We start from the raw sequence: 23,262 nt of genomic DNA, 5'->3' as shown, positions 1-23,262 counted from the left end.
CTGCCTTGACTTTCACTACCTGTACTCTCCGCGCCATTCAGATGTTCCTCGTAGTGCTGCTTCCACCTTTCGATCACCACACGTTCGTCCGTCAAGATGCTCCCATCCTTATCCAGGCACATTTCGGCTCGCGGCACGAAGCCTTTGCGGGATGCGTTGAGCTTCTGATAGAACTTGCGTGTATCTTGAGAACGGCACAGCTGTTCCATCTCCTCGCACTCCGCTTCTTCTAGGCGGCGTTTCTTCTCCTGAAAAAGGCGGGTCTGCTGTCTCCGCTTCCGTCTTTAACGATCCACGTTCTGCCGGGTACCTTGCTGCAGCGCGACCGCCCGCGCTGCGTCCTTCTCCTCCAGAATCTGTCTGCACTCTTCGTCGAACCAATCGTTCCGTCAACTTCGACCCATATACCCGACGTTGTTCTCCGCTGCGTCGTTAATGGCTGCTTTGACTGTATTCCAGCAGTCCTCAAGAGGGGCCCCATCGAGCTCACCCTCTTCCGGCAACGCTGCCTCGAGATGCTGCGCGTATGCAGTGGCGACATCAGGTTGCTTCAGTCGCTCTAGGTCGTACCGCGGCGGTCGTCGGTACCGAACATTGTTGATGACGGATAGTTTTGGGCGCAGTTTAACCATCACCAGATAGTGGTCAGAGTCGATGTTAGCGCCACGATATGTCCTGACGTCGATAATGTCGGAGAAGTGCCGTCCATCAATCAGAACGTGGTCGATTTGTGATTCTGTCTGCAGTGGTGATCTCCAGGTGTACCGATACGGGAGGCTGTGTTGGAAGTAGGTGCTGCGAATGGCCATATTCTTGGAGGCGGCGAAATCAATTAGTCGTAGGCCGTTTTCGTTCGTCAGCCGGTGAGCGCTAAACTTTCCAATAGTCGGTCTAAACTCCTCCTCTTGGCCAACCTGAGCGTTCAAATCTCCTATGATGATTTTGACGTCGTGGCTTGGGCAGCTGTCGTACTCACGTTCCAGCTGCGCGTAGAATGCGTCCTTATCATCATCAGTGCTTCCGGAGTGTGGGCTATGGACGTTGATTATGCTGAAGTTGAAGAACCGGCCTTTGATCCTCAACCTGCACATTCTTTTATTGATCGGCCTCCACCCGACCACGCGCCTTTGCATATCGCCCATCACTATGAAAGCTGTTCCCAGCTCGTGTGTGTTGCCGCAGCTCTGGTAGATGGTATGATTACCTCTAAACGTTCGCACCATTGATCCCTTCCAACAAACCTCCTGCAGCGCTACGATGCCGAATCCACGGTCCTTGAGCACATCGGCGAGTATGCGTGTGCTCCCGATGAAGTTGAGAGATTTGCAGTTCCACGAACCGAGTTTCCAATCGCTAGTCCCTTTTCGTCGCAGTGGTCTTCGCCGATGGTTCCGGTCCGTACTCTCTTGTTGATTGTTCGTTGCTTAAGATTTTTTAAAGGCTGGCTTGCAGGGCCTGACACCAAACCCCCTAAATTTCCGGAGGACCATTCCTCCTTATTTCCGGTGGATCATGGTGCACAGTTTCACTTAGAGTCCCTCGCTGGCACTCTGACGATGATCAGCCACTTCTAACATGGAGAACAAACGCTGTTGTGAGCCGATCCTGACATGGAGAACAGACGCTCAATAAGATATGCACCTCCGGAGAGGAGCAAACCCCCCCTTCCCTGTCAGCATACGACCATAGTTCCCACCGGGGTTGGTTACCCGATCTTCCCTAAGGTTGCTCGTATCCCGGTCAGCACCGCGGAGAGGTAGGGATAGGAGTTGCTGGGTAAGAGGCTAAGGACCGCGAGATGGGGTCTATTTTATTCCTTCAGGTACGCGAAGTACCAATGGTACGCTTTACCCAGCCGTGCCAAGACATTGTGATATTTATAGCTTATTTCGATAAAATTCTTGTTCCTAGTATAGCCATTATCTTTCAAATGGTGTAACAAGATTTCATCATAATATGATTTAAAAATGCTTAACACCGAATTGCCCAAAAGTAGACCCCAGCCATAGAGTATCATGTTCTTGAAAAATATTCTTGTTCGGACAAAAACAGTAATGTCTGATTGTTGGTCACAATCTGGAGACCTATCACGATCTGTAAAAATTTTCAACGGCACGATAACCATTTTTTTGTATCTGATTCTGTTATAAACTTTTATCAAAATATGGTATATTTATGATTTGAAAGCTTTTTGTTTCAAGTAGTGCAATTTTTGACATAACTTAGGATATTTTGACAACATTTTGCACCAAGTTTCTAACAAATTTTGTTATAGAAATTTACAATAACATAATAACATATGTTAATATAATTTTGATATGACCTTCTAGTCGGGTTATGTTGACATTGTCGTACTAAACAATATTTGGTGCAGCAGCAAATTAAAATTTCCAAAACTAGAGAATTTGAATTAGAAATTTTACATAGCAAATTAGGGTATTGCCAATAAAGAAATCAGGTTATAAGTAATAAATAATGCAAAATTTCCAATTTGAACAATTTAGAATTGACCTTTCCCGTTAAAAATTGTATCTCGTTTTCTTTGGCTTATTCGATTCTTTGGCTTATTTAAGGTCAACTTTCCCGAAGAACCCATATTTTTTTAAGCCTCTAACTATTTTAAAAATAGAAAACAAAACCCGAAAAAAATGCTGCACATGTGGACCGACTAGAACAATTCACCTGATGTCCGTTCAAAGTCGGGCAAATGTTAGACCAATCTTGAAAAACAGCACTTTTTCGATTTTTTGTTTTAATTTTTTTTAATATTTAGAGGTGTAAAAAAATATGGGTTCTTTGGGAAAGTTGACCATGAATAAAATAAAAAATCGATTGAGCGAATAAAAAAATTGATGGGAACGGTCAATTACACCTATTATATAGTCCAGCAGTGTACCCGTGTCGGTGAGTAGGGCCTCTTAGTAATTAAGAACCACGTCAACAGTTTCTTCATTTTCCAAGCTACATATAGCGAAGATGGGCGTAGTAAGGAGTAGAAAATCATCGTGCTTTTTGCCATTAGTATTAGATGGAAAACTAGAACTACACGCAACAGTATTTCTGTTATTGTAACTATGCCATGCTTTGTGTAAGCATATGCGGTATTTCGAAAAATCGTTTCAGGTTCGAAACGAAATTTCGCGTAATTTGAGCATGGCGAAATCTGATTTCTTGATTTTGTTTCGTTTCGTAAAATAACAAAAATTTCGCTTGAAAAAACTAGCATTCAACGAGATTTGACGGAATTCCGCGGAATTTCGAAAAAAAAATTAGACTTAAGCCATATTATCTCGTACGGTCGAGTATTATCAAAAATTTTGGCTGCGCCGTTGAACAATATCATAAAGCTGTTTTCAAAACTTAATGTTATACAAAGTTTTCTATTAGCACTTACTATATAATCGAATTCTGAGTCGACAAATACGTATTTAGTTTTCTTCTACAAAACATCTGCAGTTTTTTTGTTAGAAATGTCCAATAGAAAACGAAAAGTATCTCTCACTATTCATTCCTTTTTTTCGATTTAAGACGTCAATATAGGCTGAGGCAATAGGCAAATTCAATACGGCATTTTCAAGAACCTCGTGCAAATAGTCGCCCGGTCTCAGCGAGAATTACTCTATTATTTAACGAAGCACGCAAAGTTGGATTGATTTGAATCACGGTTTTCGTCTTCGAGTTTTCAAAATAACTTCGTTCACAATAAATATTTAGTCGTTTACCAAGGTGGCTTAGCATGCATCACCTTTTCAACAAATCAAAGATTCCTTTCCCGAAACACTCACGGATATGCAGAGCATTCATCGGTCTCTTATAATAATGAGTGTCAAACTAACTAACTAACCTCTCGTAATCCTGAATTGAATGTAAGGGCGTAACCGGCTAATACTGTCCATAGCAGCTGTTTCTTGCACTCAATTGAAGTCGGTTGAGGGTGAAAATTTGATTATATAAGACACTTGGTCTCCGAACTTCCTGTAAAAAGGTTGAATTTGGATGGAAATGTTATTCTTTTCTTACAAGTTTGTGTATGAGAAAGGAAAACAATATTTCTTCATACCTGGCAAACTCCTGCCGTAAAAACTTTGCGATTACATTTTTGAAACACAATCTGAAAAACATATCTGGCGAGCAAATGTATGCTATTATATTATTCAATTCTCTATCTGCGTATGCGCCTGGCTGATATATAAATGAGTATCCCACTATATAAAAAAATTGCATTAATTTTCTGGTTTTAAGTTAGCTCAATACCATAGAACCACGCTCATAAGTTAAGGTTTTTAACAGAATTCGAATCAGAATACAAAAAAAATCCCACAATTCCTATATTTTTATATTTTTACTGATATAAAGCTGAACTGATATAAAATTGATCAGATTCGGGAGCACACACTCCACGATAAATTCCTTTGAAAGCGGCACAAATGCTGGGGTATTGTCTTACCGCCAATGGTAAACGGGAACGCGGCGATTCATCACAGACTACTTCCTCTGTTACTACAACTCTATGGGTCGCAAAGCAGTTATTTGACTTTGAGAAAATTAAATCAGAATTGCGTACATAATGCAAAATCAATCCAATAAAAATTCCGTGGAATAAAATTAAAATTTCGTTTCGTTTCATAAAATTCTGAATTATATGATTTCGTATCGTTTCGAAGTCTCGAAAGTAAATATATATTCCGTTCCGTTTCGTTTCGAATCAACATAGGCATTTTAAATTTCGTTTCGTTTCGTTAGGAAAAAGTGTCTTATCGCATACCCTTAGCTTTGTGATAAAAAACTGGTCAATCATACCCTCTGCTTTTGTTTCATTATTTTAGTACAGATTGGAATGCTTCATTATTACCTAACGTAAGTATTGAATTCTATAAGTCCGATAGCTTGTAGCCATCCTAAAGCACGTTCAAAAACAGAGAAAATTGTAGTTGATGCTAAAAGTCTAGGAGAAGGAGGGGGAGGGGCAATATGCCTTAGCTAAGCAAATATCCAACCAGAAATTGCAAGATTTTGTTATAACCGAAAGTGAGAAGTGAAAAGTGAAAAGTAGAAAGTGAAAAGTGTAAAGTGAAAAATGAAAAGCGAAAAGTAAAAAATGAGAAATGAAAAGTGAAAAGTAAAAAGCTAAAAGTGAAAAGTGTATCGTGAAAAGTGACAAGTGAGAAGTGAAAAGTAAAAAGTGAAAAGTGAAAAGTGAAAAATGAAAAGTGAAAAGTGAGAACTGAGAAATAAAAAGTGAGTAGTGATGTAAAATGCGAAAATTGAAAAGTGAAATGTGAAATGTGAAAAGTAAAAAGTGAACTGAGAACTAAGCGCTGAAAACTGAGAACTTCTTTCTTATTGCTTCGTCCTTATGCTTTCTTCGGTTTTTCTTCTTCCTTCTTTCTTTTTTTCCTTTCTCTTCCGCCTCCTTTCTTCTTGCCTAATGCTTCTTCTTTCTTATTTCTTCCTTTTTTTCCTTCTTCGTCCTTTCCTCTTTCAACTTTCTACTTCCATCTTCCTTCTTCCTTAGTCCTTCTTCATTACTACTTCTTCTTTCTTCTTTCTTCCTTCATCCATCTTCCATCTTTTTTTTCTGTTTCTTTCATTCATCTTCCTTCTTCGTTCTTCCTTCTTCCTTAGTTCTTCTTCACTTCTTCCTTCATCTTTCTACCTTTTTCCATCTTCCTGACTTTTTCCTTCTTATTTCTTCCTTTTTACTTTTTACTTCTGCATTCTTCCATCTTCGTTCTCGCTTTTCCTTTCTTCGTTCTTCCTACTTCCTTCTTCATTCTTCCTTCTTCCAGCCTCTTTCTTCTTCCTTCTTACTTCTTACTTTTTCTGTTAGCTACTTCCTTCTTCTTTCTTCGCCCTTAATTTTCCTTTCTTTGTCCTACTTCTTTCTTTCTTTCTACCTTGTTTCTTCTTCCTTTTCCTTCTTCCGTTCTTCTTCCTTCTTCCTCATTCCTTCTTTGTACTACCTTCTTTCTTCTTGTTCCTTCTTCGTCATCAAGGCGAACGAAATTTGAAAGAATGTGTGCGTCAATGTTATATTGCTGTACACGTTTCGTACACTTGTTCCTGGAGGAATCAACAAGAGCTGTGTAGGTAAATAAACCGACACAATGCAATTAGCTGACATGACAAATAAAGCATCCGAAAAAATATTTTAAGCTCTTTTTAGTGGAATGTATTCAACCGTCTAAGACGAGTTTAGTACTTTCCATTTAATTCCACTACGTTTTGTTATCCTTGCAGATTCGTATTTCGACCTCAACTGTGAGGTCGTCTTTAGTGTCTCATACTTGACTCGACTTAGATACAAATCTGTAAAATAACAAAACGTAATGTAATTAAATGGAAAGCACTAAACTCGTCTTAGACGGTTGAAAAAAGCATTCTCTGATAGATTTGCATGGGAGATTTTATTCAAAAGGCTTGATGCGAAGAATGTCATAAAATTGTGCTTTGTGAGTAAGTGATAGGACGTGTATCATATCGGTCGCGAATCCAGGTGTTTATTTCTGTTTCATACGGTCGGTAATAAAATCAATTAGTGTTTCGTTTGGAGTACTGCTTTGTGCCGGTGAAAGAAAGTAAAAGATTCAAAGCGCATTTTCTAGTGTTTTATATTGGACGCAGAAAGATCGCGCGTTCATAGTATGAAGTGTTCGGTTCTGCTTTGTGCGGCTGAGTTAACTAATTAGAAGTAAACCCGTCAGTTAAAAAAAAACGTTTGAATACTTAAAGCTACGAACACTTTCTCCAGCCGTACTTTTTCTTATAGAACATTTTTACAAAGATCTGTAAAGCATGTCCAGAAAAACAAATCGATACTAGTATTTTCATTATTCAAACAAATACTAAGAACATTAAACTAATGAGATCACAAAAACAATATATAAAAAAACTGCTGAAAATACAAATTACCTTACTAAACAAAAATGAAAATTTTTATGATTTCATATACGATCCAGAGACTCATGCATGATATGTCAAACACAGTGTTGACAATTTGTTATTATCATGTTGTTGAAGAGCCCGAGCGCGCACTCTTACCCTGCTTTACTCTATGCGTTTGCTCGTGTTTTCTTTTGGACGTTGAAGAAAATTGTTCATTCCTTCGCCTAACATACTGTGTAGACGTGATTGTTATTGATTTTTCTATTTATTGACTTTTATATTTGTTTTCATTGTCATTTATTCATTGAAGTAGTGAAATTCTGTTGCCGGGAAAACTAATAAAGGCAAAACGCATAGTGACGACAGAACAATAATCTGTATTCTAGTATAAACAGTGAATGGAGGCGCACGATACATCGTGAGCTATGTTTTGAATTCCTACTATCCTATCTTTTATTTTATTTTGCAACATAAATTTGCAACGGGCATAGCCATGAATGATTGTTTACAGCGTGATTGCCTGATATTAGTTTTATTTTGTGTTTCCAAAGTAGGTATCTACAGTTGAATTTTAAGAAGCATGATCTACTAGCAGAGCCGTCAATACACTCCCTCATCCCTCCATATTGAACTTGAATAAGTAAAAAAAGAACCAGCATCTCCTGCAAATGGGAAGCATTGATCCGTCTAACAAGTGGAAATAGATTGCATACCATACCGTGTGGAACGGGACACCTTTTCAGACATTCTGCATGCGGGATGACAAATGCCAACAAATGCACAAAAATGTTGGTTTTGTCATTTATTGTAACCAATGTTGGAATTTGGTACCCTACCGTGGTTATGAATTGTGCGAGTTTATCACTGATAGGTGCAAAGATGTCGATGGTGGTATAGGTCATGGCAGTTCATAATCGATGTCATTAAAACCAGCTAGAAAGTTCACGATACCGTTGGGGAGTTTGGTAGCCTGGATAAACACTGCAATAAAACATCAACGACAATGTTTTTAAACTCTTCATGGAAAATAATTTTCATAATTTATGAAACGTAAAAGCTATCGAAAAATATCTGACAGGTCAATATCATACCAAATATATTTTTTTAATTTGTTTCAGTGTTTTCTAAATGCCAATTATCATGTTCCCACCCACATACGTAGATTTTCTTTATTTAAGTTATTCGCACTTTGAACAGTGCCTCCATCATTATGCAGTACGGCATGTGGGTGCATATTTCATGACCCTTTTCTCTGACGATACGTATACGTCCTCGTTGGTGCTCCCATCGAAGCCGGGGGTGCACAGCAAAATTCGTACGAACCTGAAGTAGCAGTTCGATGGACATAAATCAATATTTGCGCACGCACACACCGCACAGCCCGCCTGGTCGCTCAACGATGCACAGTCGGTATGTATAGCCTACTAGGATGGGTGTTTATTCGATTTACTCAGTTTGTTTCTGAGAGGGACTACGCTGCTTTACCCAGCTGTAGAAATGCCATTTGCGGCGCACTTGTTTGGAACGAAAACAACAGAACAAAAAAGTCGGACCATGACCTTTTATGAGCGGAATTTCTGTTGAGGTAGGTTCACCAATGGATCTACGGCACATTAAATGTAAGAGCGAGCGAGTGAAATAAGCGAGTTCGTTCTTTATTTTTGGGAGCTGTTTTGTATTATTGGCTGGGATCGAATCCCGACCCGATACAAGTAGGACATTTTTGCTTTATACAGTGGGTCCAAAAAGTATTCGTCTAGCTGCATATTCTTTAGTAAAATGTAAAACTTGGGCGTGATAGAAGTGAAATCAAAAAACTTTCTTCTAAATTTGGTAGAAAACTTATCAACACATGATTATTATTCAAAAGCAAATAGAAATTTGAATTACTTTTTCTGATATGTAGAGAATATCTAAATTTCGTCAAATTCGCTCGCTCAAAAAGTATTCGTCTATTCAGAAAATAATCGAGTGAAACACGAATATAATAGTTTTATTCGCATATAGTTACACTAGCACTCTCTAGTGATGTCAAGCAACATTTTTGTCAATATTCAATTACATATCAAATAATATTTTTGTTTTGTTTGAACTTGGCGCGGAAAATAGAAGCACCATGGGTGGGAAAAGTAAAAAGATGAGATGAAAAAAAAAAACTTATTCTACGCCTGCATAATTAGTGCAAGTTGACTTATGACTTTGCAAGAAATGTGGGTAGGGCTTATGACTTTGCAAGAAATGTGGGTAGCAAGAATTCAACCATTTAATTGATGATTGATCGCATCAGTGCCACAAAAATCTATCAAAACAAATAGCAGAGTGGTCGTCAGCAATGGTAAACTGATAACGATGAGCGATTTATTGGGCGGAAAATTAAAAAAATCCTTAAAACGAATTCACCCATATAGGCAAGTAAGAAGGAGAGAAGAAGTGCTCACCAATACGAACAGAAATACCTGTGAAAAGTAAGGGTATAATTGGCGAGTAACACGGAAGAAAATTCAAATGAGCCATCAAATTATCAAAAACAACTCGATTTCCGCTAAAAGTATCGCTGGAAGAAGGATGACTTTCGGAATCAAGTCATGTTATCTGACGAAAGCAAGTACAGCATATTTGGATCAAATGGCCGATGTATGGTATGGCGGAAAATGAATATTGAGATACAGCCGCAGAATCTCTTTTGAGCAGTAAAGCATGGTGGGGCTCCGTCATGGTCTCTGAGGTGCTTGAGCGCAACCGGTGCGGGAAAATTTCACATTATTGAAGGAATTATGTATCACAAAATGTTCATCCGCATTTTGAAAGAAAATTTGAACGCCAGTGCTGGGAAATTGGGCTTACAGGGAACATACATCTTACGGGGTGATAATTACCTCAAGCACACAGCCCAAAGTACTAAGCTGTAGCTACTCTATAATACCCCAATCAACTCAAAACGTCTCCTCAGATCAGAGATATGAATCCAATTTAACTCCATTGGAAGGTTCTGGACGACAAACTTTTCGTGAAATTCGTGAAAGTCATATTTCTAACAACAACGAATTGAAATTAGTGTTGAAAGAAAAATGGAAGAATATTTCGTCCCCCAGTACGGCTAATTTGGCCAGTTCCATGCCACAAGAACTACAGCCTGTCATAGATACACAGGGGAATCCAACGTCATATTGAATTCCATTCTACAACTCCTGTTTTCGTTTCAAAAGCGCGCTAAACCTGACTAGACGAATACTTTTTGAGCCCGTATTTAATGAATTGTTATGTTTTGTTACCTGTGTTTTTGTTATTGTTTTATTTTTCTGTTTGATTTTTAACAATAAAGATGAATTGATTAGTTTACTACACAATGTAATCGATAGTTTTATTTTTTTGAGCTTACTAGATTCTATCTTTGACATTTTCTAGAAAAAAAAAAGCTAGACGAATACTTTTTGGACTCACTGTATAACTTTTGAAGATTTATATTTTTTAAATATAATATAGAAAACCAGAATCTCTTGTTTTAAAATACGACTAAATAGGAGAGCCCGATTTTGCAAAAAATGAACAGATATTAGACAACAATAAAAAATCACTCTCACCTTTCTACTCGTCGCTTCCCGCCGTACACCGTAACGGTACCACCGTTGGAGCTGGGGTTGTTCTAGGTATACTTCGTTCAGTTACGTATTGCGCCTGGTTTCGGTTTGATATTCATTCATTTAGATCAAAATCCTTAAGTATAATTTTTCTACACTTTTCCTGTTTTTTTCTGTAATGAATCTGGGTCGTTGAGAACTATTGAGGACGACGTTTCGCCCCTGAGGTGTTTTCTATTTTATCAAACAAATTCATAAATAATTTTCATCTACTCGTGTTGTAGGGTTGTTTTGCCTCTATTTTTCATGGAGATTTTGAACAATTTCCATCAGAAGCAAGTGTATTTGTTCATTATAGTGTATAAAAGCGCAACAGAAGCCTCGTGCATAAAGCACGAGTGATCGATTGTTAGCACGGCAATCCTTTACTAATAATTGATCAAGGAATGTAAATGCGAAACATGTTTATTGTGAGGATAATGTTGGAAAAATGGTAAGTAATTTTGATTAATCATAAATGCGTTTTTCATATTGATGAGTTTATTACTAAATACGCGCCAGGATCGAAAAATTAAATTTTGATCCAGGAAGTGTGAATGCACTTCAGATATCCTTATGATATGGGTGTAATCGCGGGGCTTATGTACACGACTGTAGCTAGTCTTGCGTTCTTGAATGGGCTATTGAGATTATAGAGATATCACCTTCAGCTCCCGGATCTAAGATTCTAGCAATTATTAAAATTTAAATAGTTGCACGAATATTCTATCCATAATGCCACTGCCAGACAGTGGGAGTTAGATAATAACACACACACATATATACCGATTTCTCGTATTTTCTTAAATTTGTTTTCTAGAAACTATTATGGGTCAAAATGTTCCAATTTTGATGCGTATTTTGAATGAGTTTTGTTTCTGAGATCGTTTATTTGAGCCCAAGCGTTTATAATTTACAGCAACAGCTTTTTTTAGATATGGACAATCGATATCAAATGAGTTTTACTATAATGATGTTTTATAGGAACTATTAAAGGATGCGTGTTGTTGAGATTTTTGTTTTCTAGAATTTATTAATATACCGGATTTCAGTAATTAATGAAATTTTGATTTTGGTATAACATATTGAAATCTCAGGACCTAAATATCTTAGGAATAACTTTTTAATTTCACGATTTTTACTATAATATTATTCTTCAAAAGAACAGGATTTATTCCGGATATCAGAATTTCGATTCCAAAATTATTTTATTATGTCAGTTGTTTTCGTTCAATCAAATTAAAAAATCTGTCTGTTCTTATTTTATATATTTCACATTTGAAATCTATTATTGCTTTCAGTATTTTCACAGTTGAAAATTTTGGGTGATTTGAATACCAAACCTTGAGTCAATCTACTACCACGAAGCCTTCTAGAATATATTTTGAAAAATTATTTTAAAGTTGAAGAGATTTTGAACTTTGGAAATTCCTCATTGCAAAATTGAAGAAACTGTTTCCAGAATTCTGGTATGAGTCAGAAAATCTGAATTTGAGTATCCTTGTAACACTTTTCATTGTTGATAAGATTTTCTATAAAGAAATTTAATTTCTAAAGAATTTTCTTCCTTACATATTTCAAGCATACTATTCTTAAAATGGAGATTTAGCATCATGATTAGCATTAGCATTATTACGGTGTAATTCATAGATTGGAAATTAGTGATACTCTCGTTTCTCTTAACAAAATGAATTCTAGAATGCTATCAGAAATCATCTATCTTAGCAGGAATAATAATATCATGAGAATATCTACTCCGCCACGCCTCTCGGCAACGAATTTTCAGAACTTCAGAAAAGTTCCGTAGGATTTCCAAAGAGTTTGTATAGAGTCTCCTAATGACGATTTGAAGAATTTCGAAGTAAATTGCGAAGTGGACGTGGATATTTCGAATTATTTGCCGGGGAAATTCAGAAGATTTTGTGAGGAATTCAGAAAAATGCCAAGGAAATTTCGATAAGTTTTCCAAATAAAATCCAAAGAATTTGTCAAGGAAACTCTAGCATTCCTGAGGAAATTTCGAAGAATTTCCTAAAAAACAGCCAAAATAATACTGAAAAATACCGGACAAAGGATTTCCTGAGAAAATTTAAAAGAAAATCCGAAGAGGTTTCAAAGAATTTCAGAGGAAATTTTTCGAAAAAATCCAAGAAATTTGTCGAGGAATTGAAAATTTTCAAAAATTCCAAAATTTCCTGAGAATTTTGGGGATTTTCGAAGAAAATTTCAAACAAAATCTCTAAGGAATTTCGAAAACTTGAGAAATTCTGGAGATCGCTGAACTTCAAAACATTTTCAAAAAATGTGAAGATTTTTTAAGAAACATCCCGTAGATATTTCAAAGACTTTTACAGGAAAAATTCGAAAAAAATTGCTGAGAAATTCCGAAGGATTGGACAAAAATGCGTTGAAAATTCCGAATATTTTTTTTTGGAATTTTCAATAAATTCCGTGGGGGTCCGAAGAATTTTCCGATGAGATTTCGATGAATTCCCTCAAAATAATTGGGATGGTTTTTAACAAAATTTAGTAAATAAAATCACAATCCTTAAAAAGTTTTCTTCAATCAAATATTAAAAATCAAATGTTAAGTAAAAGTTGCCACGTCGATTTACGCCGCCGACTAAAGTAATCTCGACTTGACGCCGATAACTCGTGGTTCCTGGACCTTTATTTCGAAGTTATTTCTCATTATTAGCTAGGATAGGATAGGATGGGATGTGACAACTCAATTGAGACTGCCTTGTTGTTTTAGTCGTTCTCTGACGAGGAGGTCGCCAGTGCATCAAATTAATTTGGTACAAAATCTTAATACATTAGCAAAACTTGATGTTTTCTTGCTCCATCCATTATTTATAAAGAGAAGTGAACGACTAACAGAAAAAGTTTTCGCTAATGAAAATATAACTGAAAACTGAAAAATGACAGAAAGATGAATTATAATGCTTGAAATACACACTTTTAAACCTTTCCAACCCTTTAGATAAGTTTATATGACGTTTGCAGTTCAATATAAATTAGTTGTCCCAAAAACCTGGAACTCAAACATATACGTGTTTTGCTTAATATCAAATTTACAAACCAGCAACACGGCCAAACTAACAACATGCTGCCCTGCGAAAAACGCGCCGCCACCAATAGACATGGGAGATCATCAAATTCACTCACCTGATGGATTTTGACATTTGAGCGGGTCGTCCACCCGAACAAAAGTTCATTTTGCGTTCATTACGACCCTCAAACGTCATAATTTCTTGGGGAGTTCATTTGCGTTAGTCTATCGAAGTAATCGATTGTCATTTTCAACCAATCAGCAACCGGTACGATTGTGACCGAAAATCGTACGATTTTAATGACTACTGGCACATCCTATCCTAGATTATTAGCTAAGAAAATTATGCAATAATTTTAATGAAGTTTATCAACCAATAAAATATAATATTTTTAGAGCATGAGGTATACATTTTTGAAAGTTTCTGTGAAGTAGTTGGCTTACCTGATAGTTCAGTTTTAACACGAATTTGTGCAATGCACCAAAACCTTATTCAGTCATATCCCATTTTGATGCACCACACGTGGGAAGTTTCAATATGTGAACCGGAAAACCGGAAAAAACGGTGAAAATGGATGGTACCCGTTGCGCATTGTTTGGTTGCCATTTATCGGTACGTTGAAGGAATACTCGAAAGAACAATTTGTCAGTCGTCATCGAGCGGTAAGCTTCCCCAATACGCCACCATAGCTTGCATCCGGCGACAAACGAGGGTTCGGCGGAGGGCTGATCGAACCCATGACCATTCCGTAAAGGCGAACGTGTAGCCAACTACGCTATGGGACCTCCAATTATGCCACATTAAAAAACCCAGATTAATCCACTTGCGTAATGGTGCCTTTCTCGTTTTTTTTGAGTGAGTAATTTCTACGCACTTTTGGCATGAAAAAAAGTATTTTGGCCATATCTTACAGTCCATAGTCCGATCTGGCCAATTTTAAATAGGAAATAATTAGACAGGATTCTGCGTCTAATGCAACTTGTTGCGAGCTTGTCGGGTGAGAGTAAGTTCCTAAAAATGAGTGAGATTTTTATGTAAAAAATGTATTTTTCATAACTCCAAATCCATAGTCCGATTCCGCCAATTTTCTTACGAAACAATAAGTCAAGATTCCGTCAAATGCAACTTTTTGCAAAGCATCCGTTAAAGATAAGTGTCTGAAAAATAGTGAGAATTTTGCATGTGTTTCTTATGTAAAACGAATTTTGCCATAGCTTGAAACCCATAGTCCGATCAATACAATTTTAATACGAAACAAGATTCGACGTCGAATGAAACTTTGCGAGTAAATCGATGTAAGTGCCTAAAAAGAAGTGAGTTATCTTATAAAAATATATTTTGGCCATAATTCCGAAGCCCTGTCCGATTGAGCCAATTTTCAATACGAAACAATGGTACGATTGCTCGAAAGCAACTTGTTGCGAAAATTAAGAATAAGTGCCTTAAAATGAGTGAGATTATTTTGACACATACACACAAATACACACACACAGACATCACCTCAATTCGTCGAGCTGAGTCGATCGGTACATAACACTATGGGTCTCCGAGACTCCTATTAAAAGTTTTTGGAGCGAACATATAGCCTTTACGTATACTTTGTATACGAGAAAGGCAAAAATCTGGGTTACTGTTGCTGGACCATCAACCGTTCAAACAGCATCCCAGGGATTTTCTATTCCAAAACTCAATATTTCGATGAGTCGATGCGATGGTCCCTTCAACATCGACTCATGGAGGTTTGACTGTAGTACTGTTAAAAGTAAAAATTTCAGGAGCTGCTCCATTGAAAAAAATAGAATATTTCCAAAAATAAATCAATGTTAGCAATAAATAATCACGAAATTTCCCACAAAATAAATATTATTTGCCACAAAAAAATTAAAAATCTTTCACAAAATATCAATAAAACGATAAAAATTAGAAAACTTCGACCGGAAAATATTTAAAAATAATCAATACCTACCTATTTCCATGGAGAAGCAATAAAACGAGGCATTTCTTCACAGATGGCTCCTTCGTACGTTTATGGAAAATTTATTCAAATTTATCTCGTACATTTTCTTATTTTTTTTATTGCTATTTATTGATATTTTGTGGTAAATTTGTAGTTTTCGTGAAAAAAAAAAATTTGTGAAAGTTTTTGTAATTGTTTATTGCTAATATTGATTTATTTATGGAAAATTGAAAGTTTTTCATATTGAAATTTTTATTTTTTTATGAGAACTTATTCTTTTATAATTGGATTTTTTTTCTTTCAAAAGTGCTAAGGCCGTTACCAATATTTATTTAACTTTTGTCAGCTGGTCTCAAAAGGTCAAGGGGGGGATAATAAAAATTAAATATTAAGATGAAAAAATAAAAAACTCCTCAGTTTGTTAAAGAATGTAAGAAATCCTCAAAATAATCCAAATTTTATTGTTGCCCCTCAAAATATTATCTTTGGACAAAAAAAATCCGAGGGGAGACAAAATAGATATTAAATATTTGGGCCGTCCAGAACCACGTGGTCATATATGGGGAGGGGAGTTTGGAAAATGACCACGATAAACATGGGGGAGGGGTGCTCTCGAACCACGTGGTTTTTATACGAAAAACTTTTGGTGAATAACAATAGCGGTGTAAAAATACAAATCATTAAAATTTAATGATTAAATTTAAACGCAAAGCGCATCTGGGGCCGATACCGCAGCGTCTTTTCAACTCAGCGTTAAAAAGACTGTGTAATCGAGAAAATCGATAACGCAGCGTCGGTCGCAACGCCGATGCATATCTATTTGACCATCTTAGCCTAAGATCCTTATCCATACATAAATAAACGAAAAAACAGGCGATTCAGTCTAAATTTCCACAAAAAAAATGGATAGGGAAAATGGAAAATATTTTAAAAATCCGCGCAGATGGTTTTGGCATCACGCCACGACACTTTTTCATCAGGACTGCAGCTACAATTTTGAAAAATGTTCATGTTTTACAATAATCCAAGAAAAATCTTGAAGAAAAACTTAAAAGAATTTCTTGTGGATATTCAGAAAAATCAAGTAGAGAATTTCCTGTAAAACTTTGACATTACTTCATACCATCCTGATAAAGTGCTGGCATTCAGAATTTTTTTGAACAATTCTCTCTGAAAATTTTGCAATCCGAAATGACGAGTTCGATTCTCGTTCCTGTCTGAGATGTTTTCGGGTGGAAACATTCTCGACACCTAGGTATAGTGTATCCATCGTCTTGCTCCACAAGATATATAATCGTACAATGGCTGGCATATAAAGCTTTCAATTTATAACTGAGGAAATGCTAATAGAATATACCAAGTTGAAAAGACAAACTTCCAGTTGGAATATAGACCAATGCACAAGAAACATATTGATATTTCCGTTGATTTTTTTTTCAATTTTGGAATTTTGAATGAAAAATTTTCGGAATACTTTTTACGCTCTTTGTGAGCTCTATCACATTTTTAAATTTTCCAAGTATTTTTTTATTCGAGGCATTATTTTGAATTTCCACGAAGAGTCTATGGATTATCTTCAAAAATTCTTTGGATTTTCGAAGAATAAATCTTTAGAATTCTCAAGGTTCATGTTTTTCGAATTTAGACAGAAATCATTTCAAGATTCCATCTTCTTCATCTTCTTCTTCAGGATGTCATTTTGATTTCTTTGAGGTTCAGCTAAACATTGCTTTAAATCTTTACCATGCAAAGATGCACGAAATGATTTAGAAGGTTTAAGGAATTTTCATCAGAAAATCTTTAAAATTTTGATTTAATTTTTAAGGAATTCCTGAAATGCTTCAAAAGTACAACCTTTACAAGTACTACAAAGACATTTTTTCGTTATTTCCACTTGTTAAAACATCGAATTTCTCGGGAAATTCATTTTGGTGATTCAGATGAATTTTTCGATTTTCTGGAAAATCTTGGAATTTCCATCGAAATATGTTGGCATATTCCGAATAATTTATTTTGAAATTAAAAAACTGCTGAAAATTTCTAAGAATTTCTTTTGAAACGAAAAAAAATCATTGGAAATTTCTGGAGTTTCATTAAAGTTGCCAATTTAAAAAAATATTTAGAGATTCTGTAAAAAGTAAGCTGGATTTTTCTATTTTTACTGGAAATTCTTCGAATTTGATGTTTATTGGAATTTTCATCGTGAATATACATTTCGGATCCTTCTACGGATTCTTCTGTTCTTCAAAATTTCTACCGAACATTTTCGAACTCTTCCGAATTTCGGAAGAAAATGTCGTTGAAATTAAAGATTTTCGGAGACTCGAAGAATTTCTTATCAATATTCCGAAGGGTTTCCTTGCAACTCAGAATAATTATTCTTGAAAATTAAAAAGATCTTGGAATTTAAAATTTATCTAAGCAATAAATGAAGCAATAATTTGAGCTTAAGAGCCTAGTTTTATGATATTGAATAATTATCATATTGATCGAAAAATTAATAATGAACCTAAATATTCTGATTGCACAACATTCTAGTTGCATGAAAAAGGTTATGACATAGAAAGCTTGCATTTAAAAATCAACATGAAATTCTAAATAAAATGCTTTTAAATTCATAAAGGGTCTTAGAACTAAGAGATTCGATATGAAAAAAATGACAGTGTTCCAGAAAAACTCTTCCTAAAACATTCTAGGTTAAAAATAGTGTTATAATAACGATTGAAATTGAATTCAAAACAAATCTAATCTCTCAGAATGATGGGTCATAGACCACGTTTTAGATTGTCTATAAACACAAAGAGAGCTAGGCCACCATTTTCTTCCGTAAAATTGTTCATCTGATATTGGCTTTCAGAAAAAATATGAGCTCAGATTTGACGACCATGAAACTCTAGATATCCGAAACCTTGGAAGATTTCGATTCTACGAGTGTGTAAATAAAGTTTTTAAATCATTCTAAACAGATGGGTGGTCAGATAAGATGGGTCATCCTGAACGTTAAGCCAGTGATTAATATTCAGGAATACGAGATGCTCAAGGTACTTCAAAATGCTCTCAAGTTCAGCCCACGAATCTACCAGATCAATCAAGACATTTGCAAAGTTCAACCATCTACCGGAAATCATCAGAAGTGCAGAAACATTCAAACATTTCAAACGTCGTTTAATTGATTATTTACAATATTATTGATTACAGTGAGGATAAGTTGAAATCCACTACTCGCTAGTTCATTAGTAATATAGTTCATAACTTTTATGACACAAGAACAAAAGTTCAATAGGGATCATCTTCTATCTATAATAGAATCATAATTTGAAATAAATAAATAAATAAATAAATAAAAGTTCTCATCATCAATTACCCAATCCGATGAAATAAGCATTGATCCTAATTTCCATTAACATGAGATCCAAGAGCCAAGGTACCATATCTTGAGTCAACAGCAAGTTGCACAATGACTATGAGGTTTGTTCGCAAACTGTTTTTGTAGGCCTTAGAAGCACTGGGTTCACGGACTTGAGTATTCAAACATTACGAATTCCAGTGACGTTTGTATAACCTAAAAAGTCTGTAGAAGCTATAAATAATAATTGAAGTCATATCAACCCAATGGACCTACTGGGATATTATCATACATCATTCAAGTTGGTTAATTGGATAAATCGAATGATCCGAACTCCAAAATAATAATTGGTCTATAATAAATTCTTTCCTCTATGAGTCCTATGAAAGGACCATTGACAAAGCATATTCGAGATGTGGAATAGAAGTTCCTTGAAAATTATTCAAGAACCATCACAGTGACGGAGAAATATTTTTAGTATGGCATCTGGCTTCACGAGTCGACATCAAAATAAAATTTCAATGAAGAATTAGAAATTTTGAGAGATGAGCCACTCTGGATTGAAAATCTCTTTAGTAGAGAAAAAATAAAATTTTCATAATAAAATAGGAAATTGCCAATAAACAACAATAACACAAACAATAATAAATTAGCACTTGTAAAAGCAAAATTGCAATTATGAAATAAGAATTTTCCATAAAGAAATCAAAATGTTCAACGAAAAATAAAAAATTTCATGAATAAATCAATATTAGCAATGAACAATTAAAAAACTTATAATTATGTTTCTAATATGATGATTCTACAATATGAAATTCCTACAGAATGCTACTCAAAAGAAACAACAGTAGGAGGTTTTATTTGCATCTCTAAGATTACATATTAACTTTGTGATTCTCTGATAAACTTTTCGTTGTAGGAGTTCATTCAGATGGCGCTGGAGTTAATATCTTAAGAATTTTCAGTAACTCCAGAGCTATGGAAGGTCCCAAATACTCTAAGGAATCTATAGGGATATTCAGTGATGAACTTTATAGTTATTAAAAAACACTAACAAAACAATTTTAAAAAAATAAAAATAGGATATTTTGGAAATTTCTAAACCATTATAAATTTTTCTAAATTTTATAAGATAATCCGAGTCCAATTTTTTTTTTGTATCCTCCTGATGCTGAAGTATGCGAGTTCTAGATATCCTAATACCTGATACTCATTACAACATGATAACATAATCAAAATTTCGACTTCATGAAAATTTATAATTTTCATACTGGTTTAGTTTAATTTTGAATCAGTTGAAATTGTCATCTTCAAAATTGATCGGATTAACCATATGTTTTAGTACCATAAGGTTTTTTTAACTTTTGTACTTGTAAAAAAACCACGTGGTCATAGGGGGTGGAGGTGGTCTGAAGATACGATAAGCCACATGGGAGAGGGGTTGAAAATCTTCAAAAATATGACCACTGGTTTCTGGATTTTGTATCGGCTTAATATATTTTTGTATCGTGGAATTATTTTTTATTGTATCCGTATGCATTATTTAGGAAATTTATATTTATGTATTTCCTCTACACTGATTTTTTTGGCAATTTCCTTTTTGTATGAAAATTTTGAATTCGTTGTGAAATTATATTTTGATGCCAATGAATAATTGTCGATGGTTCGCAGTTTTAAATTTATTCATATTAGATATCTAATGTCCATAAATTATGAGAATTATCTGGGTGGCAAATTTGAATTGTTTTCAAATCAACTTTCTCTAAAATACCTTTCTGCTTGGATTCTTCTATGCTGCGGGTGGAAAAAATCGAAAACCAGAGACACAGGCACGTTCCTCTCCATTCTTGAAGCATCCTCTTCACCTAGTGTCAGCAGAATGGTGGCTCTTCCATCATCCCTAACTCCAAGCCCAACTCTCAGTTTTCCACAGGCTTTGCAGTTGCTCGCGAATACTGTGTGGTGTTGATACAACAGGATGCCGGGTGGGGTGGCGAAGACTTTTGATTATTTTCCATTTTGTGCCCTTGTGAAGGGCTGCATCCGACGTGCAGGGCCATTAAAAAACTATGTGTTTAAGATAACATGTTTTTAAATTTGAAAATGACAAAAATAGAAAAGGTTGTAGTGTTACTTTATTTTTCATAAAAATTGTAACAGTCCAAAAAGTTTTAAAAAATTACATCTTAAATATGGTAACGAGCATTGATGCTGTAGAAAAAATTTTTGTCATGGAAATGACGGTCATAAAATGACAGATACAAATAGAATTGTCTACTGCAAAGAAAGCTGCCATGTCAACAAGTACATTTAGTGTTACTGTTGGATTATTTGACGTTGCACATCATTTCAATTATCGAATGACAACGGACGTAAACATATTTAAATAAGCTTTTTGCTCAAAAGCGGGATAACAGAAAAACAGGAAAATCCCAAAATGTGTTGACTTCTTTTTCACCACTCGTAGAAGGGTTCGTAGCGCTGATATTGGATACGGGTGGTGTTGAGTGAAGATTCGTGTATGTTTCATTTCAAAATTACATGTTAGAGGTTTTCTTCGTGTTTGCTTGTTAGACTGGCTCAAATATGGACACTATACAGAGTGAGAAATAATTACTTACTGTGAAAACAAGATTAAGAGCACAATTATTGTTTGATCATACTTTTGAACTATACATGGATAGTTTGGGTATGAACTAAAATTTCTATTTTAAGACCATACAGCAATGCTGTTATTTGTTTGTGAATAAATGAGCAAAATGCTGGAGATTGTAAAAAGTTATCAAAAGATGAAAATTGTCGTTCATATTTCCAAACCAATCCAGACACCGCCATCAGTGGAAAAACGAAACGGTTGTGCAGCGTTCGGGAAGGATCTTTATGTGTTCAAAGTACTGCATTGACCTAGATTTCTATGTACCTTCCACTTGCTTTAGTGGTGTTTGATATGTACACAGAGCCCATCGTCGTCGTCGTCGTCGACGTCGTCAGCAATGGACGATGGCGGTTGGATGGCTGATAGCTCTCTCAAGATTACAGGGACTACCAACGACAAAAGGAAGGAAAGAATCTTTTTATTTGGTCAGGGCGCTTCTTGCGCTGGCGTGCGGGGTGGATAAATATTTTATGTGCTATTAGGGACAGCCATTCAGCAGATTGTATGTCTGGGCGATGTCTTCTTTCCTTTCTTCGTGTGAAAGACGGACGGAAAAGGGTTTTGAGCCCTTCTTTTGTCCGGTAGCTCCATAAAATGATATTATGGAAGAGCACTACTGACTGGCATGCCGTAATACAAATGTCTGGCTCCCAAGGTGACCGTGAATTACGAAAGACTTTTTAGGTAGAATGGACTCAATAATATCTGAATTATTTTTTAAAATTTTCTTTAAATATGAATGTTTCTTAGTGTCATACGTGACGAAAAAAAACTCAAATTCGATTATATTAATGTTGAAAATATCTCCGATGATTTTTTGACCCTAGAATGGCAACAGCAATTCTAAATAAGCAACCAGATCACTTAAATTCTACAATTTGTAAGCCATATATATTTTAAATTATTTTTAATATATTTTTTGAATAATTAATGCATGTTTCTATATCTTTTTCATTTCAGTTCGCGTCTCTGGAATTGTGATGGAATATTTGACATTTTCGCTTTATTGAAAGCAGTCAATAAGGTCCAATCGTTCTCAAATATTAGGATCAGCAAGTTCAAGAAGAAAAGACTAGTAAAAATATTGGACCGTCCAACGGAATGTCCATACTGAAATGAATTTCAACCCTCAAATGTGAGGCGTTCACCCTTTCCACCATTTCCTGAACCTTTAATTCGTTTTCGTTCTTCTACACCTCGCATAACGCGCGAAGCATCTTCGGAACGATCTCTATCGAAAGGTCATGTACCGATTGAACATTTAGCACAATCAACTGGAAACGTACAGCGACCGCAGCCGTCAGAGCGGGTCAGCAGGTGATCAGCACCGTAGTGAGGCCTCAACAGCCGCCACCGCAATTGGCCCTACTACAAACGGGAGGCACTACCACGACCATCATCGGCTGACATCGCTGAATTCTCAATGCCCACGATCACCGACTGGTCGCGGGCAACAGGCAGCAGCACCTCATCGTGCTACAGGCGCTGCTCGGAGGAACTGGATCGCAACGCAACCACGACCAAGCCACATCCTGAAGGCGGCCGCAACAACAACAACATCAGCATCGTCAAGATCGGCGATGATATTATGCTGAAGCCGTCAAGATGGAACCCATCCCTCGGATACGGGCGGGGCTGGGCCGCACTAGTGCAACCATCGCCACGACCAGCGCGGTTTACGGTGACGCCATTCCGGCGCGGTGGCTCGACGGTTATTCCTGCACCGGCAGTGCCAGCCCCGCCCAACC

At 36.1% G+C, this 23,262-nt stretch overlaps 1 protein-coding gene across 3 annotated transcripts in view; it reads right to left on the bottom strand.

Moving 5' to 3' along the window:
- The window catches only part of LOC134225898 (ecdysone receptor), a 917,337-nt gene that overhangs the window by 498,827 nt on the left and 395,248 nt on the right, over nt 1-23,262 (bottom strand). The window contains exon 1 of one of the 3 annotated variants that reach the window (XM_062706328.1): nt 10,467-10,522. The exons of the other annotated variants lie outside the window; for them this stretch is intronic. The gene's annotated coding sequence lies outside the window, so the exon portion shown is untranslated. Of the gene's footprint in view, nt 1-10,466; nt 10,523-23,262 lie in introns of those variants that run through there. 3 annotated transcript variants of the gene reach the window in all.

This window comes from Armigeres subalbatus, chromosome 3, assembly GCF_024139115.2.
Source record: "Armigeres subalbatus isolate Guangzhou_Male chromosome 3, GZ_Asu_2, whole genome shotgun sequence".
NCBI classification, from domain to species: Eukaryota; Metazoa; Arthropoda; class Insecta; order Diptera; family Culicidae; genus Armigeres; species Armigeres subalbatus.
Note: the sequence above shows the minus strand (reverse complement) of the source record. Positions and strands in the feature narration are given on the sequence as shown.